Source organism: Gracilinanus agilis, chromosome 1 (genome assembly GCF_016433145.1).
Source record: "Gracilinanus agilis isolate LMUSP501 chromosome 1, AgileGrace, whole genome shotgun sequence".
Classification (NCBI taxonomy): Eukaryota; Metazoa; Chordata; class Mammalia; order Didelphimorphia; family Didelphidae; genus Gracilinanus; species Gracilinanus agilis.
The window spans coordinates 457,582,721-457,601,967 of NC_058130.1; positions in this window are offsets into that span (position 1 = coordinate 457,582,721).

The following is a 19,247-nucleotide window of genomic DNA, read 5'->3' on the forward strand; positions in this document are numbered from 1 at the left end:
TTCTTTCTTTCTTTCTTTCTTTCTTTCTTTCTTTCTTTCTTTCTTTCTTTCTTTCTTTCTTTCTTTCTTCCACCCTTACTTTCCCTCTTGGAGTCAATACTGTGTATTGGTTCCAAGACAGAAGAGTAGTAAGGGCTAGGCAATGGGGATCAAGTGACTTGCCCAGGGTCACACAGTTAGGAAGTATCTGAGGCCAGATTTGAACCTAGGACCTCCCATCTCTAGTCCTGGCTCTCAATCCACTGAGCCACCCAGCTGCCCCCTCTGTTGTTTTTCTGATCCTACATATACCTGTTTTGGATTCCACTGATAGGGAAATGTATATAATTAATATTTGTGACCTGTAGTGATTAAATTTTTACTAAGTCCTCATCATAATCCACTACAAATATATAAATATGTATAAGCACAAATGTATACACAGACATTCATACATAAATGTGTTTGCGTATAGAGGAACGTACACTGATGTTTATGATATATACATGTGTAAATATTTATACATACATATATACCAGTGATAGATTTGACATTTTACTAATGAGTTCTCTGCTTTGTAATAGCTTACCTGTATACTAAAATTTGTGTAAAGGAAAATGAAAGTATAGGTAAAAGTAAGAGAAGATAAAAGAAAATATACTTTCATATGAATATATTTTACAGAAACTTTACAACTAATTCTTTGATTCAGAGGAGAAATGGAGAAGTATATGTATGATGAGAATACTGATCTTGAGGAAGAAAACCTGGATTGTAGCTCACAATTTTGCCCCCTGTTAGCTCTGCTGGTTTGACCCAGGTTTTAAATCTTTCTGATCATCATATTCCTCAAGAGCAAAACAGAAATCATATCAGCTGCTCTACTTAATGATTCCACAGAGTTCTGATTACTAAATGTGATAATATAGGTGAAATGTTTTAAAAGAAAAGCACACTATACTAATATTCAGTGGATAGAGCACTGAACTTGGAATCAGGAAGGATCCTATTCATGAGTTCTTGTCTTACCTCAGACATTTACTAGCTGTATGATCTCAGGCCCTATTTACCGCAGTTCCTTTTTTGTTAAATGATCTAGAGAAGGAACTGGCTAACTACACCAATATCCTTGCCAAGAAAATCCTAAATGGGGTCATGACGAATCAGACACAACTGAAAAGTCTGAACAAAAATAACAGTATCATAATATAATTTAATGGGAAGCTTTCATTGTGCTATACTACTATGCAGTATATTAGCACAGTATTAGAATTGTGTTCTACTAATAGTTAGTATATAGAAATGCAAAGCATGAGAAACAGCTTTGGTTTCTCAACCAAACTGGCTTTAAAGTCAGAAAGGCTTTGTTATATCTGATAGAACTGGCCTTGAAGTCCGAAAGGCCTGGATATACCCTGGTTGTATGATTCTGGGAAAATCTGTCAAGTTACCATAAGTAACAGAAAACGTTGATCAGCAGAGAGTTTCCATACTTAAAGTTCTCTCTGCTAATATTTTAATAACTTTTAATATTTTTATTAATTTAATTTACATATTTAATAATATTATAATATCCTATTTTTAAAATCTCAGAAAGATAACCATCAGTTGGAACAAATGGCAAGAAATCATAGTATTTTCTAGAATCAGAAAGCAGGACTATATGTCATCGTCGTTGAACCTTTATTCACATGTGGCTTTCTAAAGCCATAGGTGTAATGTGCTTTCATGGATGGAACAACAATGTGGGAGGGATTGCAATGTTGATTCAGACTCCTAACTTTGTTACTCTTGAGAAGTCAGTTAACTAAACCTTACTTTCTTCAAGTATAATAATAAATTATATAATAATCAATTCAAGTCTAAAAATAAATAATAAATGAAAATAATAAAACCAGGGTTCTTCTGGTTATAAAATTAGAAAATATGTGTAAAGTACTTTATACATCTCAAATGCTACTCTATGTTATTATTGTCAGTTTTAATAATAATTATCATTGTGATCGTTATTACGGCATCTCTTCTATTTAAAAAAAGATATAAGCTCAAAGGAAAATGAGCAGAAATGAATATATAACATATTCTATTACATTTAGTCTAGTTTAATGTTAGCTTATGGGATTTGATACTTTGAACCCTGAGATTCATGTTTGTCACATATATCAAATGAGTATATATCATAAAAGCCTCACAATTCAAAATGCTCACTCTATCTCCTACAATTCCAACAGCTTCCCTTAGCTCTCAGCTAATGAAGAGACAACAAGTGGTGAAACTAGATCCAAGTCCTAGACCTGCCGCACCATCAGCTTCTTGCTCTTGCCAGTACCTCCTCCCCATCTGTTCAGATCAATAAAGCAGAAGGAGAACCAAGCCACAGAGCCTTCAAGGCAGAGCTGAAGCTCACCTCCCCTTTTCCTGCCCACTGTGCCCTCCCACAGACACATACATGGTTTGACAGCTCCCACCTTGACATTCTCCTGGGTCTCTGGAGTAGGTAGAAGGAGGAAAAATGAAGGGAACTAGCAGAGGTTGCCAGCGTACATCAAGTTTTCTCATTCAGTTTTCCACCCACAACTCTTTCCAGACTCCAGCTTCCCTCTTTCTGAAAAACATGAAACATTTGGTAGCTAAAAAGACTACACACTCATTTCCTCATGCAAATTCCATAATCGTGATTTATGGACAAAGACTCCAAAACAGACTTGTGAAATCTGTCATCTAGAGGAGAGGCATATTTTCCCCCCTAAGGTACTTGTCACAAGGTCCCAGCTAGAGTTGATGTTGACCTTTCCAAATGAATGAAGATATAGAATCAAGAATCATAAAATGTTAGAGGAAGGCATTGAGGGCCTCATTTAGCATAAAGCATAACAAATAGTTAAATCATTTGGCCTCAATTTTAACCTGTTCATTGAGGATGACATTCCCTTTTGAGGTAGTTTATTTGAGACAATTCCACATATTAGGAAGTGTTCCTGCCCTTCCTGCTTCCCTAAAAATGCCCATCAAAATTCTTAATTTAGCCATTTGGGATTATGAAAAGAAAATGAAATGATTGTTTCCCAGGACAGACTTTCAAATACTTGAAGACAGTTATGACACTCACCCCTCCCCTTGTACCCCCACCAAGCTTTATCTATTCCCTGTTAATAATTCCTATTAAAACGCTAATCTCATAGCAGTGTCTTTGTACTCATCTTATTTAGGAAAAGGCCCACAAGATCAATGTGCTCTCTAAAATTTAGCCTCCAAAATGGAAGACCACATTCTAATTGTGGTCTGACAAAGGAAAAGCAGAGCAGGACTAGTATTTACCTAAATTGTTGTAGATGTTATATTTCCATTAATTCAGTCTATGCTAGCATTAGCTTTCTTGTGTCCATCCTGTCACCCTGCTGTCAAAAATTATACTATATTTGGTGAAAGTTGTAACAAAACAGATAACTTTGTTAAAGGACAATTAATTAATATTGCATTATTAAATTCAAAATGCACTATCCCTGACTTTCTATGCTTTTTCCAGAGGACTGAATTTCTCCCCCTCTAACTAGATAGATAAAATTAATGCTATTTTGTGCCTGGGACTGTGCTATATCTTATAACAAATAAAAAGAAAGGCATGGAAATATTTATGTAAGGAATAAAAGTAATTTTGGACCTTCATTGAAAGGTAGAGTTGACAGATGCTCTGAGAGCTTTCTCAAATAGCATAAACAAAAAAATGACAAAATATAAAAAATGATGTATTTAGGGCATTGTTAGGATCTTTTTTACTAGACTAGAAGATATGATGGACAATAAGTATGAGATATTAGAATTAAGGCCACTTTATAGTACATCGTGAAAAATATGGAAAATAATAAAAATTTGTCAAGGTAACAGTGGTTTGATGTGTTATTTGTTCATGATTTTAGAAGTGACCAAATATAAAAAAAAAGTTTTAGGAGATAATTATTATTAATTTAAATTTTGTGTAAAATACTGTTATTTTAACAAATTATTTGTTGGCTCAATTTTATTTTTAACAATTGCATTCCATAGCTGTCAGAGATAATGCTGATTTTTAAGAGAGGGAAATATAGTTGAACTGATTAGTCATTTTTTCCTGGAAAATTGAGGTCTAACTCATTCAAGTACTTGAATATTTTTATGCACATAGGTGTCAATCTGATAAGAATCACAAATGAAAATATACACATAGAATTAATGGTCATAATATAGTTAATGGAAATCAATTATCCTTAAGGAAATGCTTTTCCATAATTGTTATTGCTTCAATAATAAAACTCTTACTAAGATTCAGGCTTTCTGATTCTTTTCAGTTCATCTTGACAATTACCTCATTAATGTGATATTAATTATTGTTCATAATCATCTAATATATTTATAAATAGTTACATAATCAAAGTTCTTTGAAGAATGATCTTTAAGGAATTGAAAAATGACATTATTATGACCTATGATTAGCTAAATTCATCAATGAAAATCTCATACAATGTACTCACAAACTCATTTCTAACTTATTCCATTGTTTTTAAAGATTAGAAAGGAAACACCAAATTGAATTGCTAGCCAGGACCTTGGACGTAATCAAATTAAGCCCCCTCATTTTTCATCTGATGAAACTAGAGCTCCAGAAAAACTTGTTACTGAAAGTAATAGACTTGATGGCAGAGAGAAATCTGGAATTTAGAGCTGCTAATTTCTACTCCAAATCTCTTTCCACTAAACCACTTTGAATAATCTAGTAAATACAAATTATTTGCAGTAAAAATAGTAATAAAACATATATAATTTGATAGTAAATCAAAATGCCTTTTAATTTATAAATGAAAAATATTTCTTTTTTTTAAACCCTTGCCTTCTGTTTTAGAATCAATATTGTGTAGTGGCTCCAAGGCAGAAGAATGATTAAGGACTAAGTAAAGGATGTTAAGTAATGCCCAAGGTCACATAGTGAAGAAGAGTCCAAAGTCAAATTTGAACCCACTACCTGCCAATTTCTAGTCTTGGCTCTTAATCCACTGGGCCACATAGCTGCCTCTCAAAAAATTGTCTTGATCAGATATATGTGGGTAGTGTGGATTAATGTCTTCAAAAAAATCAATTTTCCCATTGATAAAGATGAATTATAGATACTGTAGTGGAATAGTGTAAAACACATATTATGTATGCCTTTTCATATATAATTCTAAGCAAATTTTAAAATGAATTTTAAGAGAGGTTTTACCTATACTTTCTTTTTCCTTTTTTCCCCCATGAGTAGTGCAGGAATTGCACAATTCCTCTATTATCTTTCATTTTTGCTATAAAGCTAAAATACTTTCTTTTCTATTTAATTATATTTCAGTATAACAAAGAATCAAAGAATGAAAGAGGAACTTAGAGGTCAATTGGTAAAAGATGTGAATGACCATGGATGCTTTCTAAAATATTCCCAACAAGGTTCTCTGCCTGGAGGCCTTTGAGACAGGGGAAAAGTACAAGGCTATAGACAGATATATCTCTGGAACCCTTGTGGAGGCCCTCCTCCAAGATAACATCCAGACTATAAAGATTGCTTATATTTCCAGTCATTCAATTAATTTCAAATCTGACTATTTTATTTAGACCATGTCTTTCCATCTTATTTATAAACATATTTAATTATTTTATTCAGTGTGATGCTAATTTTAAAATATATCATGTCTACATTCTTCCCTTAATTAACCAATCTAGTTATCCTATAAAATTATATTAATCTCTCAGTGTTCTTTATTAGTTTTATTCATTGGTGCTTCCCCCACTAAGTATTCAAAATCCATTCTGATAATAATTTATTCTAGATTTTACTCTAGGAATATAAATTAATTTTATATTATAAAGTCCTTTAATAATGGTGGTTTTGGGGGCAGCTGGGTAGCTCAGTGGATTGAGAGCCAGGCCTAGAGACAGGGGGTCCTAGGTTCAAATCCGGCCTCAGACACTTCCCAGCTGTGTGACCCTGGGCAGGTCACTTGACCCCCACTGCCTACCCTTACCAATCTTCCACCTATAAGTCAATACACAGAAGCTAAGGGTTTAAAAAATTTAAAAAAAAAATGGTGTTTTTTTCCTTCTCAGATCCTGCTGCATCTTTTCTCTTTCCCAATAACTTGGAAAGAACTTGTCTGCTAGTTCTGTTAGTACCATAGCATGCAAAAAATTCAGATCTCGTATTTTGAACACACTGAGGAAAGCCAAAAGTTACCTGATCATCTCCTCACTTACCTTGGGTTTGAACTTTCTGCATGGGGATGGAGGATGGGACCTGTGATTTCACTAATATAGAAGTGTTCCAAGTAAAGAAACTACCTCTACCAATTCACCAATTATACTATTTCTGCAACTTATTATATTGGAGATTTCCTAAAATATTAAGAGTTAATGCCTGGCTCAGGGTCACACACTCAGTGTGTTTCAAATATTGGTTTTGAAATGAAGGCTTGAGTCCACTACACTATATTCCCTCTTATCACAAACTATTTAAATATCTTTATTGTTATTCTACCCTTCTTAATACCAAGATCTTTGCAAAAGGAAACAAAAACAAAATAAAATGTAAAGCAACCTCCCAAATTTTATTGTGGTCTTATTATTTCTTACCCATCTTAATTCACTCATGGTTTTTCTATTCCTCATAGTATTTTAATAGAACTGCAGTATTTAAAAAAATTCTTCTTCAATTACTTAACCTTGCTTTTATTGACTATACATAAATCTTTTAAATATGAGCTTGTTGATAAGTTATGTGTCCATATCTGTTTAGCATTCTTTTCTCTTCTTCATCAGAATTACTTATGTGTACTCAAGATTTCATTCTTGAGAGTTTTTCATTATTCTTCAACCAACTTCCTTTGAATAAGATTAGATTTTGGGGTTTTACCTGTCCTTTCCCTAAACACTTGAAATCTTCTCTCCCCAAATTTAATACTCATATCAAATTATATCCATTTCTCTCTTCTTTAACATAAGCTTTATGAAGGACTGGTCCCTTGGTTCTATAATTTCTACTTCTCCATATTTTTTACAATTAGATATAGAATTTCAATTCTTTTTTTGGTTGTTCTATCTTTTGAAGTACATAATTACCATTACAATAAGTCAACTTGTTTTTTAGCTCTTCTATTTTTGGCATAGAGAATGTGGCACATGAATTGATATTTGAAGTTCTCCAGGACTACATATTCATGCTTCCATGTTTTTTTAGTCTGTTTCACAAACTAATCACTTTTATAGCCATATATTTCTTAGTATGTGCCTACAAAAATAGTGCTTCAATTTCTTCATCATTTGTCATAAATTATCAACCAAATGATCTCTGTTATAGATGCATGGCTTATCGAATTTTCATTAGTCAAAAGTAAACAACAGAAATTTATTTAAATACTTATGTGCTATGCAATGTGCTTAGTGCTGTTGAAACAATTAAGAAAAAGGAAGAAAGTTCCTACCCTGAAGAAGTTTATAATCTAACATGGAAAAAAATATACAAAAGAAACCTGAAAAGCAGAGAGAGGAGATGCTGGGAAGATCATAGTGTGGAGACATGATATTCATGGAACTGAAACTAGACAGATTAGTTGATGGAAAATGAATACTAGCTGAAAATTCTGAGTCTTCCATATATAGAAACTTTGGGATGCTTTTTCCTCCACCCTTCACTCCTCCAATTAGAAGGAAGATGTTAGAATAGAGAGGAAGTGTTGAGTACCAAAGTTTCAACAATCTCCATGATGATGAGATTTCTGTCTATGGTGTTTTAATATGTAAAGCATGGTATATATTGACTTGAAACCAAACAGAGACAGTTGGAAAAAAATCAATTTATATAACATAAATCTCAGGTGGTCAGCTAAGATTTAGGATACAAAATAAACATCTAAATCAGGCTATATTACTGGATGAACTCAAAGTATATGAAATTAAACAAAGATGAATATAAACTTCTTAACTTGGGTTTTAAAAATCTATTTTAAAAATAGAGGATAGGGAAGACATAGTCAATTTGAAATTCCTTTAAAAACTATTGTTATTGTTTCATTATCTACAAATAATATAGGACAAGAACATGTTATAGCAGCTAAGAAATTAGATTTGCTATCTTGAAAAAAGGGTTAATAGAGACATATGCTATGCCCTGACCTCTCAACAACTAGAGTACTATGTTCAGCTCTGGGATCATATTTGACAAAATATAGAATGTGCCTACAAAAAAGACACCAAAATGAAGAAAAGATTAGGAAACATGCCATAAAGAAGTTGCTTGAAAGAACAGGGTTTATTTAACCCACAGAGAATACTTGGGGGATAGAGAGTTTCTGTCTTCAATTATTTGAAGGATTGTCAAGTGGAAGATGTGTTAGACCTGTTCTATTTGATACCATGGGGCAGAAATAGAAGCACTAGTAAGAAGCTACAGAGAGGAAAGTTTAAACTTTCTATGAGAAACAATTTCTTAGAGTTCCAAGAGCTATCTAAAAGCATAATGGGCCACACTGGGAAGTTTTCAATCCCCCTCCATTCTTCCCCCACCCCTACTGGATAAGATCTTCAAGTAATTAAATTAAATTCAATAAAAATTTATTAAGCACATAAATGCCTGAAATCATGCTGAGAAACGGGGATACAAATAAGGAAAGTCAGCTCTTGCCCTCAATTAACTTACACTCTAATAGGGAAAGATAACATACTAGAGGAGCCTGGATAGTGGGAGCTAGGGGTATCCAGCATCGGATTATCTTGTTCAATGGAGTTGAAACCAGGCAGAAATACAGATGCAAAGTGGAATGACAGTCCTTTTAGGTGTATTACAGAGCTGATCCTTGGTTTATGTACAAAATACACAAAGTTACTATAGAGGCATTTCAGGTTCTTAAGTTTCTGGGACTCTGTCTCTATTGTTTTTTATCTGAATTTCATAAATTATTTTCAATTCAGCAAATATTTTTTCTTAAAGCTACCCCATCTCACTCCACCCATACTTTATTCTGTTCCATTGGAACAAAGCATACCATTAAAAATGTTAAGTCTAGTCATGAGACAAAGCTTGCCAAGTGTCAATAATATTTATACATTAAAATTTTTTGCTTCACTAGAGACCCACATCTCTAGTTTAACCTCTTCTTACCTATGCTTAGTCTATATGGATGGAGGCATTTAATGCCATGAATTTTATTGCTCTAACTCTTGCTTATTTTCTATAAGTAACATGTCCCTAATGGTGCCTTTCATATGGTCTCTACTGCACAACTCATCACTGACATATGTTATACCATGCTTACTGCACATTTCCATTTCCATTACCTTTACTTTATCTTTTATTTTGATTTTCAGGAGTTTTCAGGTTTTTTTTTTTCTGATTCAAAGCCATTGAGCCTTGCTGGGAAAAAATCAGCATGAAAAGTATGAATTTTTGCATCAAGGATCAACTCAGCTTGTGATAAAGAAATCATGATAAATGCATTAGCTGACATGGAGTGATTTCCAGATATTATGTGTTTTACCAACATTATCTCATTTGTGCTTCACAGTAATTCTGTAAAGCAAGCATGAGATCAATTCAAAAAGAAAACAGGGCAAGTCTAATTAAGTCATTTTCTTCCCCAGGAATGACAGTATTCCTTATTTTTTCACTTTCCTATATATTTTTATTTTTTCCTTAGATATTTCCCAATAACAGGCAAAATTTTTTACACCATTTAAAAATTTAGAGTTCAAAATTTTCTTCTTTCCATATGTACCTCATTTACCATGAAAAGGCAAGCAATTTAATATCAACTATTGTTACAAATACAATTGATATAGATGGATTATATTTAAAAATATTAGGGTTTTATGTAATCATATTGGTAATTAAGCCACATGTCTGATAAGATCTAATTCAAATATCAGGCCATACCTCTGACCTCAAGCTGCTGCACAGGAAAGAGCTTTCCAATCAAGTTCTGAGTCTTTATACCTCTGTCTACAGAATCACACTTCCTGCCACCTGTATTACGTAGGAGGAATCACGGGAAATGTAGTTTTCAAGTCACCTAAATATCCACAGGAAGTTTATATCATGAATCTCAAATAAAGATCAAGGACCCCAAATTTCTAATATCACACTATTCACGTGACATAATATAAAACATTTTCATATTAGCCATTTTGCAAGAGGAAATATACATAGAAATGGAGAAAAGAGGAAAGTATTTTTAAAAAGTATGTTTTAATCTGCTTTCAGAATGTATCATTATTCTCTCTGAGGGTGGTTGAATAGCATTTTTTATAATGAGTCCACTGTAATTGTCTTAGATCATTGTTTTGAAGAGTAGCTAAATCTTTCAGAGTTGATCATCCATATATAATATTGGTATTACTATAAACAATGTTTTCTAGGTTTTGCTCACTTCACTTTACACAAGTTCACATAAATCTTTCCAGTTTTTTTCTGAAACCATCTTACTCATCATTTCTTATAGCACAATAATAGTCCATCATAATTGGAAACTACAACTTGTTCAATTATTACTCAAATGATGGACATCTACTTGATTTCTAATACTTTGCTATTGCAAAAAGAACTGTTCTAATTTTTTTAATACATAGGCCTTTTTTACTTTTATTTTATCTCTTTGAGATATGCATCTAGTAATGCTATTGCTGGATCAAATGTTATGCACAGTTTTCCACATCCCCACCAGCATTTATCATTTTTTTCCTTCCATGTAAACCACCCTGATATAAATGAGGTGGAATCTCCTGGGTATTTTAATATACATTTCTCTGATCATTAGTGATTTAAAGCACTGATTTCCTTGACTTTTAATGGATTTGATTTTTTTCTTCTAAAAACAGCCTCTTCTTATACTTTTAGCAGTTGTGAACTGGAGAATTATTTTAATTTTTATCAATATTACTAAATTCCCCATTTATTTGAGAAATTAGGCCTTCATTAAAGAAACACTCCAATCCCCATACTCCCAGCAGTTTTCTGTCTTCCTTCTAATTTTGGCTGCATTTGTTTTTTTTTTTTGAGCAAAAACGTTTTAATTTCACGTAATCAAAATCATCTGTTTTACTTTCCAAGAACATTTATATCTCTTGTTTGATCATAAACCATTCCCTTATCCATAGATCTGACAAGAAAAATTTCACTTGTCCTTTATTTACTTATGCCATCATCCTTTTTGTCTTTCATTTATTCATTTTGATCTAATATTGGTATAGAGTTGAAATGTTGTTCTATGCATAGTTTTTGCCAAAATGCTTTCCAGTATCCCTACCAATTTTTGTAAAATAGCGTTTTAACCCCTAAAGCTTAGATCTTTGGGTTTACCAAAGACTAAATTAGCATGGTTATTTAGTACTGGAATTGTGTACCAAATCTACTTCACTTATCTACCATTATTTCTTAGCCAGTACTAGCTTGTTTTTTTTTTTAAACCCTTGTATTTCGGTATATTGTGTCATAGGTGGAAGATTGGTAAGGGTGGGCAATGGGGGTCAAGTGACTTGCCCAGGGTCACACAGTTGGGAAGTGGCTGAGGCTGGGTTTGAACCTAGGACCTCCTGTCTCTAGGCCTGACTCTCACTCCACTGAGCTACCCAGCTGCCCCTACTAGCTTGTTTTTAATAATCATCCCTTTGTAATAGGTTTGGAAATCTCACACTGCAAGGCTACCTTCACATTTTTTATATTGATTCCCTTGATATACTTGATCTTTTGTTCTTCAAGATGAATTTTGTTATTATTTTGTCTAGCTATGAGATAATTCTTTGAATTCAATTAGTATGGTACTACATAAATCAATCAATCAATCAATCAATCAATAAATGAATGAATGGATGGATAAATAAATAAATAAATTTAGGTAGAATTTTCTTTTTTATTATATTAGCTTAGTCTCCCTATGAGCAATTAACATTTTTCCTATTTATTACATCTGTATTTCTGTGAAAAGAGATTTTTAATTGTATTCATATAATCCTTAGTTTTAACAGCATGGAAACTCCCAAATATTTTATATTGTCTATGGTTATTTTAAATGAAATTTCTTTCTTTTTTTCTAAAGGATTTTGTTGATAATATATAGAAATGCTTATGATTTGTGTGGGTTTACTTTATATAATGCTTCTGTGCTGAGTATACTCTCATATCAGCTACAAAGAGTGATAGTTTTGTTTCCTCCTTGCCTGCTCTTTTTCCTTCAATTTATTTTCTTTTCTTATTACTATAGGTAGCATTTCTACATTCCCAATCATATCCCCATTGACTCATGTGATCAAGCAGTTGTTTTTCTTCTGTGTTTCTGCTCCCACAGTTCTTTCTCTGGATGTGGTTAAGTCCCTCAGAAATGTCTTGGATTATTGCATTGCTGCTAGTAGAGAAATCCATTAACCTATTTATATAAGGAAAGCTACATTTATCCCAATGCTTTCAGAGGTGTTTAATAGGAATGACTATTATATTTTGTCAAAATCTTTTTATGCATGTTTATATAATCACATGATGCTTGTTTTTGTAATTGATTAGTCAATGATGCTGATAGTTTCCCTAATATTAAACCAGCTCTGCATTCCTATTATAAATCATATCTGGTCATAGTGTATGATATTAGTAATATATTTCTATAATATCCTTGATAATATTTCATTTAACTCTTTCACTAATACTCATTATTGAAATTAAGTATATAATTTGCTTTCTTTGTTTTTGCTACTGAAGAATTATTTATCAAAACATATTTGTATCAACTCTATTTTTACAACTAGTTTATTATCTATTTGGATTAAATTTTCCTTAAATGTTTGGTAGATGTCACTTCATCTGTCTGGGGATTTTTTGCTTATGGAGTTTGTGGATGGCTTATTCAATTTATTTTCTAGGAAAGGTTTATTTAAGAATTCTATTTCATTTTCTGTTAATCTTGGAGGCTTATACATTACAAATATTCATCCATTTCACTTAGATTGTCATTTTTATTGGCATATAATTTGGTAAAATAACACCTAATAATTGTTTTAATTTCATTTTCATTGGTGGTTCCATCACCCTTTAATTTTTGCTACTTGCAATTTGGTTTTCTTCTTTCTCTTTTATTAATCAATTTGAACAAATGCTTTATTCATTTATTTTAAACCACAAAACCAGTTCCTATTAAGGCATTTTAAAGATTAGGAAATTTGTGGCACCTAGATGGCTCAGTAGTTCAAGAACAGGGCCTAGAGACAGGAATTCCTGGTTCAAATCTGGCCTCAGACACTTCTAAGGTACCTGACCCTGAGCAACTGACTTACCCCCTCATTGTCTAGTTCTTACTATTATTTTGCCTTGGAAGTAATACACAGTAATGATTTTAAGACGAAAGATTAGTTGATTTTTTTTAAACATGAGGAAACTGAAACATGAGTTTAATCATGTGCACAAGGCCACATGGCTAATATAAATGACGGAGTCAAAATGCATGCCTGAGTCTTACTATTTGGACTCAGGTACTTTTTATACTATCCCATGCTGACATAACAGAGTATGTCATTTGGCCAATGACCCTCATTTTGGGAAGAAGTTCTATTTGACTTGAGTGATATATCAAGTCCTGAGCCATATGCTAAATAGTCATTAAATGGTCTACTCCTTGTACAAGTAAATTAATCACTCAGATATGAGGATTAATTCTTTGAGACTAGGAATTTATCATTTAATGAAGGCAATAATTTACTAAAGGATCCCTTAAAGCCTGAAAGAATTATTACTCTTTAGAGACTGCCTGTTTTATACCAATAGAATATCTTCCTGAAAGAACATTAACTACTATTTATCTTTACTAGGGTAAATTCCTCAGGCTTACTTGAATTTTTATTTCAGTACTATTTTTAATTTGATGCCACCAAAGGAAACTAATTTGGCCATTTTCAAAATTACAGAATATTTTTCTCTCTTCCCAGAACCAGTATTAATTCAGTAAAATATATGTGACCTCTTTTCTCGGTAGTATTATTTAAAACAAAAACAAAAACAGGAAAGCACTTGTTCAGAGCAAGTTGGTTTTTGGTATTACACAAAATCTGTGATTTTTTAAAGTCTTTGTCTTCAATGATTATATTGTCGTCTACAAAGATAAAGAAAGAAGCAAAACATACAGAAACATTGTTTTGAGTTATTTTCTAGTTGAATTTTTTTGAGATTTAATGTAGAGGCAGAAAGAGAACAGGTGTCTTATTTTTTTTATTCCCCATAGAGAACTTCATTGTTGCCTATCCCATTTCATTGTATGTTGCCTCAGAGGTGATTAACAGACACCAAATATGGAAGAGATTGGAGAATTTAAGAACAATTCACAGTCATACCTGCTGTTAAAATCCACCATGAACATTGTTGTGTACCCTAGTAAAGATTATTTAGTCTTGGCTCATATGAGCAACACTATGCCCTCCATATTCTTTCCTTTTTCAGAACAGATGGATGTGTAAATATCATTACAGAGTGGGAGGAAGGGAAGATGAGGAGAGAGGAAATAAAGAAAATTATTTTAAAATAATATGATATTAGCTCTTTTGTGGAAGGGGAACTACAAGATTTGATTGTTTCCTTTGAATCAAAATTTTGACTAAAGAGGTTTTGAGTAACATATCAATAATTTTGTAATTTCTGAAAACTCTTATTTTATTTAAATATATAATAGATATAGAATATGGAGACCAAGGCAGATGACAGAGCATGAATAAAAAATAAATATATGAATAATTTCAGGATTTCTAAGGTTTGTGAAGATGGAATTAACTCTCCCCTGCCCATTTTTATATTTAATCACCAGAAGTGTAAACACCCCACTTATACTAAGTGGAGGAAGTCTATGACCCATGTGTACAATAGTGGGTAACAAATCAGAATTGATTGATATTCATCATGACTGGGCAGTCCTAAGCAAAGCTTTAGCTTTAATTGGTACATGTAAAATGGAAGGAAGGCACAGGAAGTGACAAAATGAATGGTTAGATATCTTGCCCTATCCTCTCTCTGATTTTCTTACTTTTACTCTCTCTTCCTATTTGTAAATGAACTACCATAAAAATCATTTTGACTTGAGTCTTTCATTTGGAATTAAGTACTTAATTCCTAGTGGCCCTACTCTTAAATAATTTAGTTCAACCTTTTATTTTTTACCTCTTACGCATTAACCCCCTACACAGGTTTTAACATCGTACTCCCTTTCACCCATTTTTGGGCCTTTTTATTTTCCCCAATACCTGGAACACTGTCTTTCCTCAATTCTGTCTTTTAAAATACTTAACCTTTTTCAAAAACAGCTCAAACAGGTCCTATATTAAGCTCTTTCCAGTGCTTTCAAATTCTAGTGCCTTCCTCTCCTAGGTATGTTCTGTATTTATCTTGTATTTGCTGATTTTGTATAAGTTGTCTCACCCACTCAAGTGTAATTCTTTGAATTCAGAAACCATTTTTACTTTTTGACACAATTTTAAAAAATTGAATCCAGTCACAGTGCCTGACACTTAGTATTTACTTAACTGATACTTATGGAATTAAATGTTGATCACAAACTAATTTTTATACTAAATTATCAAGAAAATTAAAAAAAATCACTTCAGATAGACTGATTCTAAGTGAACATTTTAGAGGTTTTAGAAATTCCTTTCTTTAAAATTAATATTTTGCCCCTTTGTTCCTTCTTGAAAGGTTGTCTTCACTCTGCTTCTGAAGCTGTACTTTTCCAGAGATATTTATTCTGTTTCAGAGTACTAAATATAATATGTGGTCACAAATATTTAAAGTTTATACATTTTTAATTCATTAGCTTCTATCTTAGTAGATTTGTAGTACCCAACATATATCTGATACCTGATAACATGAAGATATAGCTCTTTTCAGACACTAATGGTGTGATATTGTTTCATTTTTATGAAAGAGCTAGGACTGTAGGAGAAAAATAGTGATAAGTATATGTTTTTAAACTTATATATGATATGATGAAGAAATTTTATAACCATCTAGAAAATTATAGCTGTCGGGATTTTTTTGCCTATCTTCAGTTTTGATAACAAAGCTCTATATCACAAATAAATATATACCATTAATTTAAGAATGTTTTTGCTTAAAATTGTCAAGGGAGGGATGATGGAGAGGCAAATAAGGAGAGACATAGGCAGGAGCTTTTGGGGAAAATTGAACTTTTTAAAAAATAAACAAAGAACATATCTCTTTATTTATCTTTTTCCCTCATAGTAGAGGAATTTCCTATATAAATTCCTCCATATGCCCTTGTCTGCAGATGATATTTTAATGGTCATATCAAACACCCGAGCTCAGAGGAAACCACGGCCATCCAAAGGGATTGACCAAATGATCCTTAAAGATTCCAGTATATATCATGTTTTACATAGTTGTTTGTATGTTGTTTTACTTGTTAGATTGGGAATTCCTTAAGTAGAGGGACTATGTTTGCCTTTCTTTTTATCTTCAGTATTGTTGTAAGGAGGATTACTTAGTTATTATTTAGGAGACCTAACAGGAAGGGCTTGAGAATTCCAAATGGAATGGAGAAGCAGGAAATGCCTCTCTCTCTCTGAGATGGACTCCATGTTGGTTGGGACAAGTTGTAACTGAACCTGGGATACCTCAGATTTCCAGAGATCCAGAAGGAAGACTGACATCTACTTGTGGGAGATTTTGGTAGAGACTATTAATCCCAACCTGAGTTGCAGGTTAACTTGGGCTGGGTTAGCTCCCAGAATCTACCCACCTGAAAGAGTACAACTAGTGGTCCTGGAGGAGCTGAACCATCGCTGGAGTGTGTCAGGACTCTGCTGTGAGGATACCCACTTCAATCCTGCTATTCTCTGGGCCCTGTCTTGTGTGGAAAAAAGATGGAGGCATGGAGGGCACCAGGGATGTTAAAATATAATCTAAATGATTGTGGGTACAGACACTGGGTCGTAGGAGAGACTGGACCAGGACAGGGAGATCAGAGATCACAGCTAAGCTGCTGATAACTGACAAGAATGCCACCAACTATCACCCAGCTCACCACTAGGCCAGAGTCTTTGGAACCAACAGGCAAGGTAAAAGGTTTAACAGGTTTAATTATGTTTAACTAAAATAAAGGTGGGATAGGGAATTCTACACTAAAACCTAATGGACAAAACCACAAGTTAAGGGGAAGGACTTAACTTCTCTAATACTAATTGATCCTAGGCCAGGCTGGGCATAAAGGAGCTGTTCTGGAGTCTCTGGGGGGCTGCGTCAAACCTGGTTCCAGCCAGGCTTGACCAGCACAGCTAAAGGGTCTGTGGGTGGCTTTGAGGGTTTTTCCCGGTAATCCACAGATGATCTCAGGATGCCAAAAGCCAAGGTGGTCCAAGGTACTCAAGCAGAGTGAGTGTGCTTGAGATTCTGTCTACCAGATCCCAAACTCTTCCTCCCCTTGGTGCTGCTCTGCAGGTCTTGTCCCCTTGCTAGATGCCACCACCACTCAGGATCCCAGGGAAATCAGGATGCAGGGTGGCAATTAACTCTGAGATCTCCCAGGGCTAACAACAATTTGTGCCAACCACTAATGGAGTCTCTCTCAGGGCACAAGCCCTACTTCCCGCTCCATTCCATCTTGGAATGCTCCAGCTCCAGTCCTTCCTGCTAGGTCAAACTTAATACTTAATTACTAACTAATCTTCCTCACAACACTTGCTTAGGTCTCAGTTGAGTGTAGAAAAGTCCCTCCCCTGACCCTGTGGTTTGCCCTTAGTCTGAAAGTGTAGAAACCCCTATTCCCATCATTTACCATAGTTCCCTTAATTAAATTTGTTACAAACTCTTGTCATTTGCTTGCTAGTTTCCATAGGCCTTGTCTAGATGTTTAACAGACATCTCCTTAGCAGTTAAACCTAGTCTCCCTACCTTGTTTGGTCCTACCTTCTGTCATTCCTGTCTCCCTCACACCCTTCTGGACCCACATTTAATATTTAAGTCAAGACCCCTAGTTTCCCCCATAACAGTATGTAATACAGTGCTTGGCACAGACTAGCTACTTAAGAAATGTTTAATTTTACTTACCTTCAGTATAATTTCAATGATAAATTGAAATTAAGATAAAAGATACCATCACCAAAACTTAAAGTCAGAAAAGAAGGTGGATTCCTCATAGTGTGAGGGAGTGGGACAGCCTGTTTTTTGCTCCCAGACTTGGTAAAATTTATATATAAAAGAAGATTTATATGAAAACTTTCAGGATGTTTGGTAGGTTCTCTTTGGAGGATTTCTGAAAGGACATAAACAAGAATCATAGAAGATGATATATGTAATAGTCTGTAGTCAGTAGACGATAACTTCTCTACATGACTGAGATGAAGGATCCATTTAGGGATAAATTAATCATGTGATTTCTTATAACATACAAAATTAGGATAAGATATTGTCTACACTCAAAAGGAAATTGCGAGATGAAGAGACATCTGTAGAGATAGGGCAAGAGGGAGGATAGGACTAATTCTTATGCCATCCCTTGTCATGAGATCATAGATTTAAATCTGCAAAAGACCTAGTTCTGAGATCTCAAATATATGACTACATGTAATACGGAATATTCCTGATTGAGATCAAGAGAGGCTAAAACCAGATGAAAATTTAATTGGGAAGTAATTAAGAAAAAACCTCAATAAAATATAGATACTAATACACTTTAAAAGTAAGACAATATGAGACCTGTAGGAATAATTTTGCATGTTTATTTTTGCCTAGTGGCCCGTGATTTTATTTGTATTTGTCATCTTTGATCTAGTTTATTTTCACAACTCTACCTTTCTTAATGCGATTGGCCATGCCTAGCATGCTCTGAGCTCTGGATTTTACTTCTTAAAACTCCTAGTCTCAATCAAAGGTTAATCAAATTTTACCTTTAGAACCGCTACCCAGCTATAAGGGCTCTATTATCTTGCATTTATTAGCTTTACACTTCTTTTGTACATACTTTTAAATGAGTGTGAAGTGCAAAGATGACAGTGGATACTTTGTTGAATTTGAAGTCAGAAAAACTAGCATTTAATTTCTGCTTCAGATATTCTGTAGTTATGTGACCTGGAAAAAGTCATTTAATCACTGCCTCAATTTTTTATCTATAAGACTGAAATAATAAAAGCCTATATCTGAAGGTTGTTGAGAGAATAAAATGAGACATTATTTGTAAAGTCTTTTGGAGACCTTAACGGTTATGTATATATATATATATATATATATATATATATTGTATATA